Source organism: Galeopterus variegatus, unplaced genomic scaffold (genome assembly GCF_000696425.1).
Source record: "Galeopterus variegatus unplaced genomic scaffold, G_variegatus-3.0.2 Scaffold4875, whole genome shotgun sequence".
In the NCBI taxonomy this organism is placed as follows: Eukaryota; Metazoa; Chordata; class Mammalia; order Dermoptera; family Cynocephalidae; genus Galeopterus; species Galeopterus variegatus.
In genome coordinates this window covers 68,495-80,532 of record NW_007730986.1, presented here as the reverse complement: position 1 = coordinate 80,532, position 12,038 = coordinate 68,495, and the positions used below count along the sequence as shown (strand labels likewise).

The following is a 12,038-nucleotide window of genomic DNA, read 5'->3' as shown; positions in this document are numbered from 1 at the left end:
CATCTCTCACCATACACTAAAATCAACTCAAAATGGATTAAAGACCTAGGTATAAGACCTGAAACTGTAAAATTACTAAGGGAAAATAAAGGTAAAACACTTCAGCAGTTAGGTCGGGGCACAGGTTTTATGAACATGAGCCCAAAAGCACAAGCAGCAAAAGAAAAAATAAACAAAGGGGACTATATCAAACTAAAAAGTTTCTGCACAGCAAAAGAAACAATCAACAGAGTGAAAAGACAACCTACAGAGTGGGAGAAAATTATTGCCAACTATGCATCCAACAAGGGACTAATATCCAGAATATACATAGAACTCAAGCAACTACACAGTAAAAAAGTAAATGACCCAATTAAAAAATGGGCAAAGGAAGTGAATAGACATTTTTCAAAGGATGACATACAAATGGCCAACAGATACATGAAAAAATGCTCAACATCACTAGTTATCAGGGAAATGAAAATTAAAACCACATTGAGATACCACCTCACTCTAGTTAGACTGGCTATGATCAAAAAGATGGTGAATAACAAATGCTGGCAAGGGTCTGGAGAGAAGGCAACACTACTGTATTATTGATGGGAATGTAAATTAGTACAACCACTTTGGAAAACAATTTGGAAGTTTCTCAAACAACTACAGATAGATCTTCCATATGATCCACCATATGATCCACCCACTCTTCTGGGTATATATCCAGAGGAATAGAAATCATCACGTCGAAGAGATACCTGCACTCCCATGTTTATTGCAGCTGTGTTTACAACAGCCAAGATATGGAACCTACCTAAATGTCCATTAATAGATGATCGGATAAGGAAACTGTGGTATATATACACTATAGAATACTACTCTGCCATAAAAAAGAATGAAATACTCCCATTTAAAACAACATGGATGAACCTGGACAAACTTATGGTGAGTGAAACAAGCAAAGCACAGTGGCATAAATACCACATGTGCTCACTTATATGTGGGAGCTAAGAGAGAAAGGAAGGCAGGAAAGAAAGACCACAGTACTCCCATGATCCAACAGAGGGAGGGAACATTCCTAGGGCTATAAATTTGAGTTGAGGGGAGAGGGGGAAGAAGAGGGAGGTTGGGGGATAATTGGAAGGGGACAAAGGGTACAAAAGTAATTTCTGGTAGTGGGTATGCCCCCAATATGAATCTGGCCCCCATATCATGGGCAGGAGGAGGGACAATTAGCTTTGTATCTCATGAATATTCGAAATAAATAAATTAAATTAAATGAACACACACTTGAACTAATGAGTTACTATTACGTCAATTTAAAAAGTATTCTGCTATTAAAATTACATATATAATTATATACCATTATATACATTTATGAGGGTATTTCAAAAAGTTCATGAAAAGATTTGTATTATCTTTCAATTCTATTTTTACACAAAATTTTTGAAGTACCCTCATATATGTGACTGTTTGTACAGTCACAGACAAAATTAACATGAAGCAAATATATATGTTGTAGATGTTCCCTTTGCCCGAAATGCATAACCCTCAATCTAACCCCTCATTTACCATCTAAATCTTAATCAGGCATTACTTCTTCTGGGAACAGGTTCTGACTCTCCCTCAAACTGGCTTAAGTTTCCCTCATAATTCCTGGCACACCCCTCTATTATAGTAGTGCTATGGTTTGAATGTGTCCCCCAAAAAGTATATGTTAAAAACTTACTTAATCCCAATGCAACAGTGTTGGGAGGTGGGGGCTAATGGGAAGTGCTTGGGTTATGAGGGCTCCACCCTCATGAGTGGATTAAAGCTGATTATAAAAGGGCTTGAGGGTGCGAATTCAATCTCTTGCTCTCTTGCGCCATGTAATGCCTTCTGCCATGCAAGAAGAAGAAGATCCTCACCAGAGGAATCCAACTTGGACTTCCCAGTCTCTAGAACCCTGAGCCAATAAATTTTTGTTCTTTGTAAATTACCCAGTCCGTGATATTCTGTTATAGCAGAAAAAACAGACTAAGACAAGTAGTTAGTAGCTACCCATTTATTTGCTCTGCACCAGGTACTTTACATATATCATTTAACCCTACAAGCTAGATACTTTCTTCCTTGTTTCATAAATGAGGAAATTGTGGCCTAAGGATATGAAGGAGCTGGCCAAGATCATAGCTGGGAAGCAACAGTCAGGATTTGAAAATAAGTATGTCTGACTCTCAGCCACTAGGAAATAAATACAGTGTCAGTATTTACGAGTCCTCTTGGGGATATGAAATAGTGAGGAGTATGTCGAGGAATGGGAGAGAAATCAAACCTTTGGAAACACTCACTGTATTACAGTGAGAATATTTGCTTAATTGAATTATGCTTCTTTATATTTTAATCAATGGACAGTAAATATAATTTAGTAAAAATGATTAAATGTATCTACATGCAATTTAATTTATACTAAAAGGCTGCATGAAAATTTTGACTATGAAATTAAGGTCTTAGAATTCTGGTCCCCAATTCTGAATGGCCCAGGAAAGATCATTGAAAAGCCATACATAAATAAATAATCTTACATAGCTCCTAGCTAACTTCTCCACAAAGTAAATGTGATAATGATTCTAACTGTTCCACTGTAGACCTTGTGCAGCACTGAATCTGCTTGTTCCTGGTGTCATTTCTTAGCTATTTGATACTTTAATATGAATGCTCTCTCCTGGGTAAATTGAGAGGGAAATTCTTAAGAACTGCGGCGAGAATTAAAAGAGACAACGAACATGTCTTTACATGTGAAAAGGGAAGGAGGACAACAGGTCACACAGATCAGGGGTCCACATACTCCCTTCCCTTGCCCCAACCACTACCTGTGAAGTATGTGCCCACATAGTCCTTCCCCTTTAACACCACAGCTAGTGCTTCAGTTCAGACCACACTGCCTGTGTCCAGGAAAGAAAAAGTGTCTCCTCTCTTCTCTGCATCACTAACTCTATCCTAAGTGCTACTGCCAGATGAAACTGATTTCGTGAGCCTCTCACTGGTCCCAACACCACACTCTTCAGTGGTTCTTCCCTGAAGAAGACCCAATCTCTTTAGCAAGCCACTGCAGGCCGTCTTCAGCCCTGCGCCAACACACTGTTCCCAGCTTTTTCCTTCCATTCCCCTCCACACCCCAGGCCTCCAGACAACCTAGAGGATTTACCATTTCTTAAGACATTGATCTCTTATTTTCTTCTCCCTAGTTTTTTTTTTACCTTCTACTTTTTCAGGGAATATCGTTCCTCCATATCTTCCTTTAAATCCCACACGTCCTTTAAGTAATAACCACTACACCTCACTCATTACACCTATGCTGTTTGCTTCTTCCTTGTCAATTCCCTCCCTACTCCCCCCACTCATAAGCACCCTCGATCTCTTATTTTCTTCTCCCTAGTTTTTTTTTTTACCTTCTACTTTTTCAGGGAATATCGTTCCTCCATATCTTCCTTTAAATCCCACACGTCCTTTAAGTAATAACCACTATACCTCACTCATTACGCCTATGCTGTTTGCTTCTTCCTTGTCAATTCCCTCCCTACTCCCCCCACTCATAAGCACCCTATGTGGTCAGAATGATGTGTGGTACTGGAATCCTGTGACTCATCCCCTCCTCTCTGACCAGGCTCTGGCTGAAAAGAATAATACAAAGTGGTTGAACGAGATGTAAGGGATATGTCTTTTTTTCACGCTTTCTGGTAGTAGCAACATTAGAGATTGCAGGACATCTACCCCTGACCTAATCCTGAAACCTGCACAGGGTTGAGACTCAGTCTCAAACTTGGATTGAAGAAAGAGAGACCTGGGGCAAGCCCTCACTGCAGCTAGAAACTGGCAGGCCCAAGAAAGTGTGAGAAAGACAGGCTGGCTGGCACTCAGCTGGCTTTATAGCAGAGACTGAAAACTGACTTGAACTCTCATACATGCTATGGCTCTTACAATGTTATTTAAAATCTTCCACTTCGTTGTTCATGTATACTTTTGAAAAATTTTACGTTAAAGACCATTACTTTCTCTTTCTTTTAAAAAGTCCCCCAAACTGGCAATACATCATATTCACATGGCAACAGTAGGCTACAGATGGGCCAAGTATCTCTCCAGTTCCCAGAGGCCTCATTATTCCCTATTTTCTTAAAACCTGCCACCCTCATTCATTTACCCATGTGGCCAAGTAGGCATCTCAGTTTGCTTCTTCTAATGCAGAGGGGCCTACTCAAATGTGAACCAGCTAGATCAACTAGATCTCACCCTGTGGGGAGGAGAGAAAACAGCTGAAATGATCCACTTAAATGCTGGGCATTATTCAGAACAGAAGGTAGCCAAGGACCTCAGCTCACTACAAAATGTCTCCTCTTCAACCTCTGTGTACATACTTAAGGTAGAGGGCTCATTTTTTTCTGTAAACAGCTAGGAAATAAATATTTTGTCTCCGTGGGCCATACAATCTCTGTTGCAGCTACTCAATTCTGGCATTATATCACAAAAGCAGCCACAGACAATACTTATGTAAATAAGCATAACTGTGTTGCAATAAAACTTTATTTATAGACAATAAAATTTGAATTTCATATAATTTTCATGTGTCATGAAACACTATTTTTCCTTTTACATTTTAAAGGATTGGAAAAAAATATTAGAAGTGGGCTGGCAGGTCAGTTCAGTTGGTTAGAGCACGGTGTCATAACACCAAGGTCAAGGGTTTGCATCCCTGAACAGGCTAGCTTCCAAAAAATACTAAAAATGTAAAAAGCACTCTTAGTTCAAGGACCATACAGGATGAATTTGGCCTAAGGGGTGGCAGTTAAGGTATTTTCTTAAGAGACTCTCTCCTTTATATCTCATATTTTATATCTTATCTTTTGTCCTATGATTCCTGTTATACGATAAACTCCTAAAGAGCAAAGACCAAGTCATGTGTACCCTTATATATTTTCACTGATAATGACTTCCACAGAGAATAAATTTGACTCTTGTCTGTTTAATAAGTAATATTGAAAAATAAGTGGTAGACATTTAACTTCTTTCTTAAACTCTAAATTGCATAAGTATCATTCTTACATGTTTTCCAGATAACACACAAAGTATTATTCAATTTACTTCCTCTAAATCTCAATATTAATATGCAACAGGACCTTGATTCATTAGGGTCAAATGTTTTCTCTTTCTTCCCCCAAATTTGTCTTAAACATATACAATTTTCTGCCTTTATCTTCTTTTTTGGGTGGGAGGGACCACTTTTTTATTATTGTTAAAGAATCCACTTTCATGACTATTATAAAGCCCAGGCTAAATTAGCAGTGACAAGTTCTAGAGGTATCTACATTCCACTCTGAATTTTCTGGTTATCGTCCCTGTCTTCTCTCTTGACTTCAACTGAAAACGCAGACTCATGAGGCCTCAATCCCTGTCTTACTATTGGCAAATGCCAAACACAACTATGTAGGAGGCTTTTCCTGAGGAGAAGACCACTTTGTCTTCCCAGAAGATAAACCCTCCACTTTGCTTTATGAGGCAGATAGCAGCCCCAAACCACAGATAGGTTGGGGCCTGCGCAGGCCTCAATTGCCTTTATCTTCTTACCAAAAGTAGACTTAAATTTACTTCCATGAAAATTCAGATCCATAAAAATAACTGCAAAACTGACTTGAAATTTATTTAAGGAGACACTAATTACAGAAGTCATTTTTTAAGCCATACATTCAAACCATGTAACTAACCTTCTGGGTTTTCTATATTGCTCAGCTCAGAAACTGCAGAAATGAACAAAACCTACCTTAAATAAATAGGACAGGAAATACGATATAGACTTAAGTTGTATGTAAGTAAATATTTAAGAGATCAACTAATTTCGAGCCATCATCACCAGTAAATAAGCATTACTATATACCTCAAATTTTCAAAGAACATTACGTTTAAAAATATCTTAAGTGATATTTTTGTAGAATAACCATAACCTGTTAATCCTTTGTGGCAATTAAAAGGCAATTTATTATTTGTACACCATATAGGAAATGCTGCCCCCTATACTGTATTTTAAAAGAACAAATAAATTTTTATATAAATGTAACCCAGAAATTACCACAAGAGCAAGCTAAATATTTTTAGTGGGTAACAATACTTAGTGGTTAACAGGATAATCAGGAAAAAAGGGATTCTATGGAGATGACTGGAATTTGATTTTCTGCCCTTTAATGTTTACGTTCATTTACAATATCGTCCTACAGGGAGTACATGCATGAGTCCACAAATGCTGAGGATAAATAATATATACGAATGGGAAAAATGTGCCAATTTAAGACATTGGGAGTGCAGATTTTCACTTTAAGGAAGAGACAAGAGTAAAAGGAATTTGCAGTGCCTCGTGGAAGAAGGATCCAGAGAGAGCAAGATGAGAACTGGCTTGGCCACAATCCTGCTCACCCTTTCCAACACCCAACTGCAGGTCACACTCTTCAGGAGTAGCTCCTCCTGTCCTCCGAAGTTCTCTCCTTTCTTGGATTAGTTGGTATTTAAATGGTCAGGAAAAACAGGTACAAACACTACTTTAATATTTGACTTTAATTACAAGCTATTTAAATTTCCTGAAAGCACTATGATTGTTCCATTCTTAGAAACATTAACTGCTATGAGGAATTAAGTAGGAGATAAAAAGTTCAAGACCAATTTAAAATATGAGGAAGAATTACCATGTCCCAAGTGAAGAGCAGAGAATAAAGCGATAATATTAAAGAGGGAGAGACATAAATTCTAGTGACCAGTCAACTCAAACAGGAAAGAAACAATCAACCAGTTTTAAAAGCTGTAGGACAAATCTCAGGATCAGATAGCATATCAACTTTCCATCATGTGTTTCCAACAAATGAATTTTCATTGAGGAAGTTATGCTATTCCATGAACTTCCTCATGGTACTCATTCACAGTGTTTAGAACACTGTCCCCCATCCTTCTATGTCCAAATACTACCCACCCATCAAGTCCCAGTTCAAATCTCACCCCCCCACACCCCAATGAAGCTTTCCTTGACCCCTAGTGAAGCATCAACTCTCCCTTTTTGGAACTACTTAATCCACATTTCTTGTAAGGTACTTACCAGTGTCTACTATGTATTTCATGTTATTGATCGACATCTTAGCTTCCCTGCTAGTGCACAAGCTTCCCAAATACAGTATACATCTCTAATTCATTGTTCTACTGCTCTTTATATTTTCAGGGTGCATTGTACAGAATAACTCTTGAGTAGGTATTCATCCAAAATATCTGTTGAATGAATTAATTAACAGATGAACTTGGGCTGGTTGGTTAGCTCGGTTGTTTGAGAGTGGTACTAATAACACCAAAGTCCAGGGTTCGATCCCTGTTACTGACCAGCTGCCAAAAAAAAAAAAAATAGATGAACTCATCAACCAATTGACAAGTACTTGAGAGTGCCAGGAAACTTGAAAGAGCTGAGAAACAAAAGTCAAATAAAGCAGAGGCTCCCCTGTAGAAAGTTACATATCTTAAATGACATAACGTAGGTCAGTTTCCCTGGCTTTATATTTTCACTCTCCATATCCCGCTTTTTGAGCTATTTTTCACAAATGCAATTTTTAAAAAACCTGGTAGCTGTGCAATTCTGTACACCCCTCCTTCATTAGAACTCCAGGACCCAGCTCAGCACCTTGACATAATAGGTACTCAACAAATATTTGAATAAATCTCAAAATAGTTTCACATAATGTATTTAAAAAGTAAAAATTAAAAGGCCTAACAATTCTTTAAGATGTCCAGAATTGGGAACTCATACAAATTAAATATATATAAATGTCAATATTGAAAAATTCTAATGATTTCATCTTGGTTTTCAAGTTTTGGGATATCTACCAATTCAATTGAGTCTACAATTCAATTTTAAAAAGCATTTGCCAAATTGACTCTGGAATACAGTTAAAGCATTAAAAAGAAATTCACCTTCAAGGTTTCATCAGAACTCGGAGCTCACACAATACACTTGCCATACCTCAATTTCTTGAACATCCATTTTTCTTAAAAAAAAGATCATCCCCAAGCCCTATGCTTGGTGCCACAGCTCTTCTTTTCTTTCATACTGATCGTGTTATTATATATAAGGAAGACTTTAGTAAAGCAGTAATTTCTGAAAAATTGATTATTGAGCCCAGTTAATGACTGATATGTAAGGACTATTAATTATGTGAAGTAAAAACAGCTTTTAAGTGGTGACATCAACTAGATTCCTGAAGACTGTTTCTTGGGTTACAGCCTTCCACGTAGCTGCTATTCATCACACTTTAAATGCTTACAGAAAGGTAGGTTCCTATTAGCTTTAAAAACAAAACAGAACAACAACAACAAAAACCACCTAACTTTGTATGTATTTTTTAATCCAAAAAACTTTCATACAATTTTCCAAATAGAAGTTGTTTTCCACAAAATGGTGCATAAACTTAAATTTGAAACACAGTAGTACAGTGGTTAAGAGCTCACACCAAAAAAAAACAAAAACATTTTATAAAGGAAAATTACATGTACAAAAATAGAGAAGTCATCATGATTCCCATGTACTCATCACCCAGTCAATGATTATCAACAGGAGGCCAACGTTGTTTCAGCAATACCCTACCCACCTTCCCACAACCTACCCTGGACTACTTTGAGGCAAATCCTTGGCTTCATATGATTTCCTTTAAAACTGTTTAGTTACACACACCTAAAGACAAATCCAGGTTCTACCATCTACTAGCTGTGTGACTCTGGGCTACTGACTTAACTTCTTTGAGCCTGTCTTCCATCTGCAAAATGGGGATAGTCATCCCTGCTTCTCAGGATTGCAATGGGAGTGAAATGAGATAAGGTATATAAAGAACTGAGCCTAGCACTAGCACTAATAAATGACTGCTATACTAGCACATTACGATGGAACTCTTTCTGACTCATTTCCAATGAAGCTTACAAAGGACAAAGTAGGTAACAAATATTTCCGTATTTTAAAAAGAGATGTTATACTGAACTTGTACAGAGAGTAAGTAAAAATGATTTGTAACCCATTAGCCCAATATTCACCTTCAGGAGCTTATGGGTAAAGATGTCCAGAAAAATCTCTTTGGATAAAGTTGGTAGGGTGCTGTGGGATTTCCTACCACCCTCCATGAGTGAGGGAAGGAGGTTATTTTCTGGCACTTTAAACCAAGAGGAAGGGGATTTTGAGAGACCCTAAGAGAATACAACCTGCTTATCCTGGAAACTATAATTGTAGGGTACAAAGAAGACTGGTGTCTAACCCCCTTCAAGAAGCAGGAACTCAGGAAGCCATCTGTGGTGGCTGAATGCAGAGAGCTGCTCTGGAAGCAAGGGCTACTTCCTACAGCTGTAAAAGGGGCCCCCTCCCCTCTGCTGGCTTCCACCCTGAGGCAGGCCCGAACTGCGGAAGGGAAGGTTTACTTTTTTAATAAAGTTCAAAGTGGACATTTGAAGCACTGAAATTGGACTGCTCTTGTGACTAGAAGTGGTGAGAACTCTTTTGTAATCTAAAGTGATAGAAAAAGTTATAGGGTATATATTATAGAAGACACATATATGATATAATATAATATGTAGAGAGTATATATTCCAACCAAGAAGAAGGGGAAAGAAAGAAACCAGAGAATGAGCTCAAAGGGGAAAGGGAAGAAAAAAATTAAGTTGTTGTTCCCTTCTACCCCATCACATTCAGCCCTTTCAGCGGAAGTAGACTATAAAAAAATTATAAAGTATAAAAAATATATAAATTATAAAGACTAATAAGGTGCAGATGTTAGTACAAATACTCAGTAAACTGTGTAAATAATATAAGATCAAGTATTAAGCTATAAGTCTTGTCACTTTTAAATAGAATAAAACTTGTGAAGCTATATTAGGAAAGCTGCTCTCTCTTTATCCCTCTTACTTTTATTTTCAATTAACTAATAGCAGCTAAGTGATGCTTCCATGAAGGATTCTACCTATTCTTTCCAAAAGAATGGAACAAAGAGGAGGTGGTGAAAGTTGCTGAAGAGATAGGGACAGAGGGAGAAAACAGGGAAGCCATGGAGTTGTTCAGTCCTATGTTAAGCACTAAAAAAGTACTTAAGGGGCTAAGCAGGATTTCCTGCCATTAAAGGAGTTTGGATTAAACACATAGCTACAGTGAGAGAGAAACACACAATCTTCTGGAGAAGGGGAGGGAGTGGGAGAAAAATTATGAAACTGAAAAAAGCCAAAGGCCTAGTAAAGAATTCTTATAAAGGCCACTGTGAAGCCAGATAAAGCAAATTCAAGGCTCTTTGAAAACTCAGATCATAGTCAATCAGTTATAATGAAATATTTTGTAGATTCTGAAGCAGTCCTACGTTGGTTTTGGAAGCTCATTCCATTTGAGATCAATATTTCTTTGGAGGAAAAGAGTTATTCATTACTTTCAACAGCGAAAGCACTATACTGACCTTTATAAGAAAAAGTGTGACTGCTAGGATTGCATTTTGAATTATAAGTAGGCACAAATTCATTCTTGGAAAACATTAAATGGCAAACCAGAGCTGCCATCACTTAAATAAGGGGGTGTCCAAATAAATGAGACTTTTCAGGGGCAATAATGGCATCCCTGTGCCATCCACCTGTGCAATCGTTGTCCAGAGCTTGTCATCCCTGTGGCTCATGGCACAAATTCTAGATAGTCCAGCCCTCTATTTCAGCACTAACCAACCACACTCAAATTAGTCAAGGACACATTGTATGGTTTATAGAGGGTTCAGATTCATTTTTAGCAGAAGCCCCAGCAAGTTACTTCAAGTTTTCTGTTGCTATCATAACACAGCTGATAAGACTATTTCTTGTCAGAACAATGATGATGAAAAGTTAAGTCTCAATTTCATTTCTGACCTACTAAAACTGTTTGAGTAATGGATTACAGTGTAAGTCAAGGCAATCACATTTATTTTTGGTCATGCAATCACGGAACTGATTACTTGTCAAATAAAAATCCAGAGGACTAGATTATTTCCCAGAATAAAAAGTAATAAGTAGTAGTTTATACGTGAGAGAGTGAGTGAAAGTGAGTAAGAATGTGTATGTCTGTGAACATGTGCATGCACACGTGCATGCAAACATGCACATGGGGATTTTGCCACAATTTTCCATCTGAAAGCCATGATGTAACAGGATAATCAAAAACTGCATTCTCATTGTTTAAATCTATGTATAATACCCAGATAATCTAGCATGACTTAAAAAAGAAATTAATTGTGATGAGTACCTCAAGCTCAACGATTACTCATTTAGTAAGCTGATTTTTCAAAGTAATTTTACCAGTTCAAGAAATATCTTGAATGGAAGACAAAAAGAAATGACATAGGAAAAAACAAAGCAGTTTGTTTCCCACTGTTAAGTTAAAGAAGACAGATTTCCCAATGATAGTAACTCTTTTATCCTATAATCAACAATCCTTCAAAATAAAATACAGCTAGTCTAAACCAACTGGATGAATAAAAAGGTATCTTTCATTTAACTATGATTCATTTTTGCAATTATTGTCTACTTTAAAAGAATCTACTTCAAACATGACCTTTTTCCCCCAGGGCAAGATGACTCTAGGTTACACAGAAGGCAAAGAAAAAACTAGGCACACCTTCAGCTGGGACAAAACATTGGAGATGTGATTCTCCCCTTTAAGCCAACGAAGGCACCTGGATGAAGAAGAAAGAACTTCCTTTCTTTCCCCTTCTTATCCAGAAGCCTGAAAAGTCAGCTCCCACAAACACTTTTACCTAAGGTCAAAGTAATGATGAGACTCCCCAGGGGGAGAATATAAGAAATGACCATAAAGCACTAAAAGTGACTTTTAAATAAACGTGCCAGCACTGATACAAATGAATGTTGCCCCCTTCAAAGTCATTATCTTAGAAATTATATACTTATTCTCATGATGCTGTTATGAGCACTTTGGAATTTGTTTCAGAGCCTAGAATTTTCCACATACTTAAAGCTACTAAGTATTTGTCTTTTCAGGATGAATTTACTAATAGTCAAAAGTC

At 37.4% G+C, this 12,038-nt stretch overlaps 1 protein-coding gene across 1 annotated transcript in view; it reads right to left on the bottom strand.

Moving 5' to 3' along the window:
* Positions 1-12,038, bottom strand: part of SHQ1 (SHQ1, H/ACA ribonucleoprotein assembly factor) — a 110,006-nt gene that overhangs the window by 60,942 nt on the left and 37,026 nt on the right. The gene's annotated exons all lie outside the window — the stretch shown is intronic.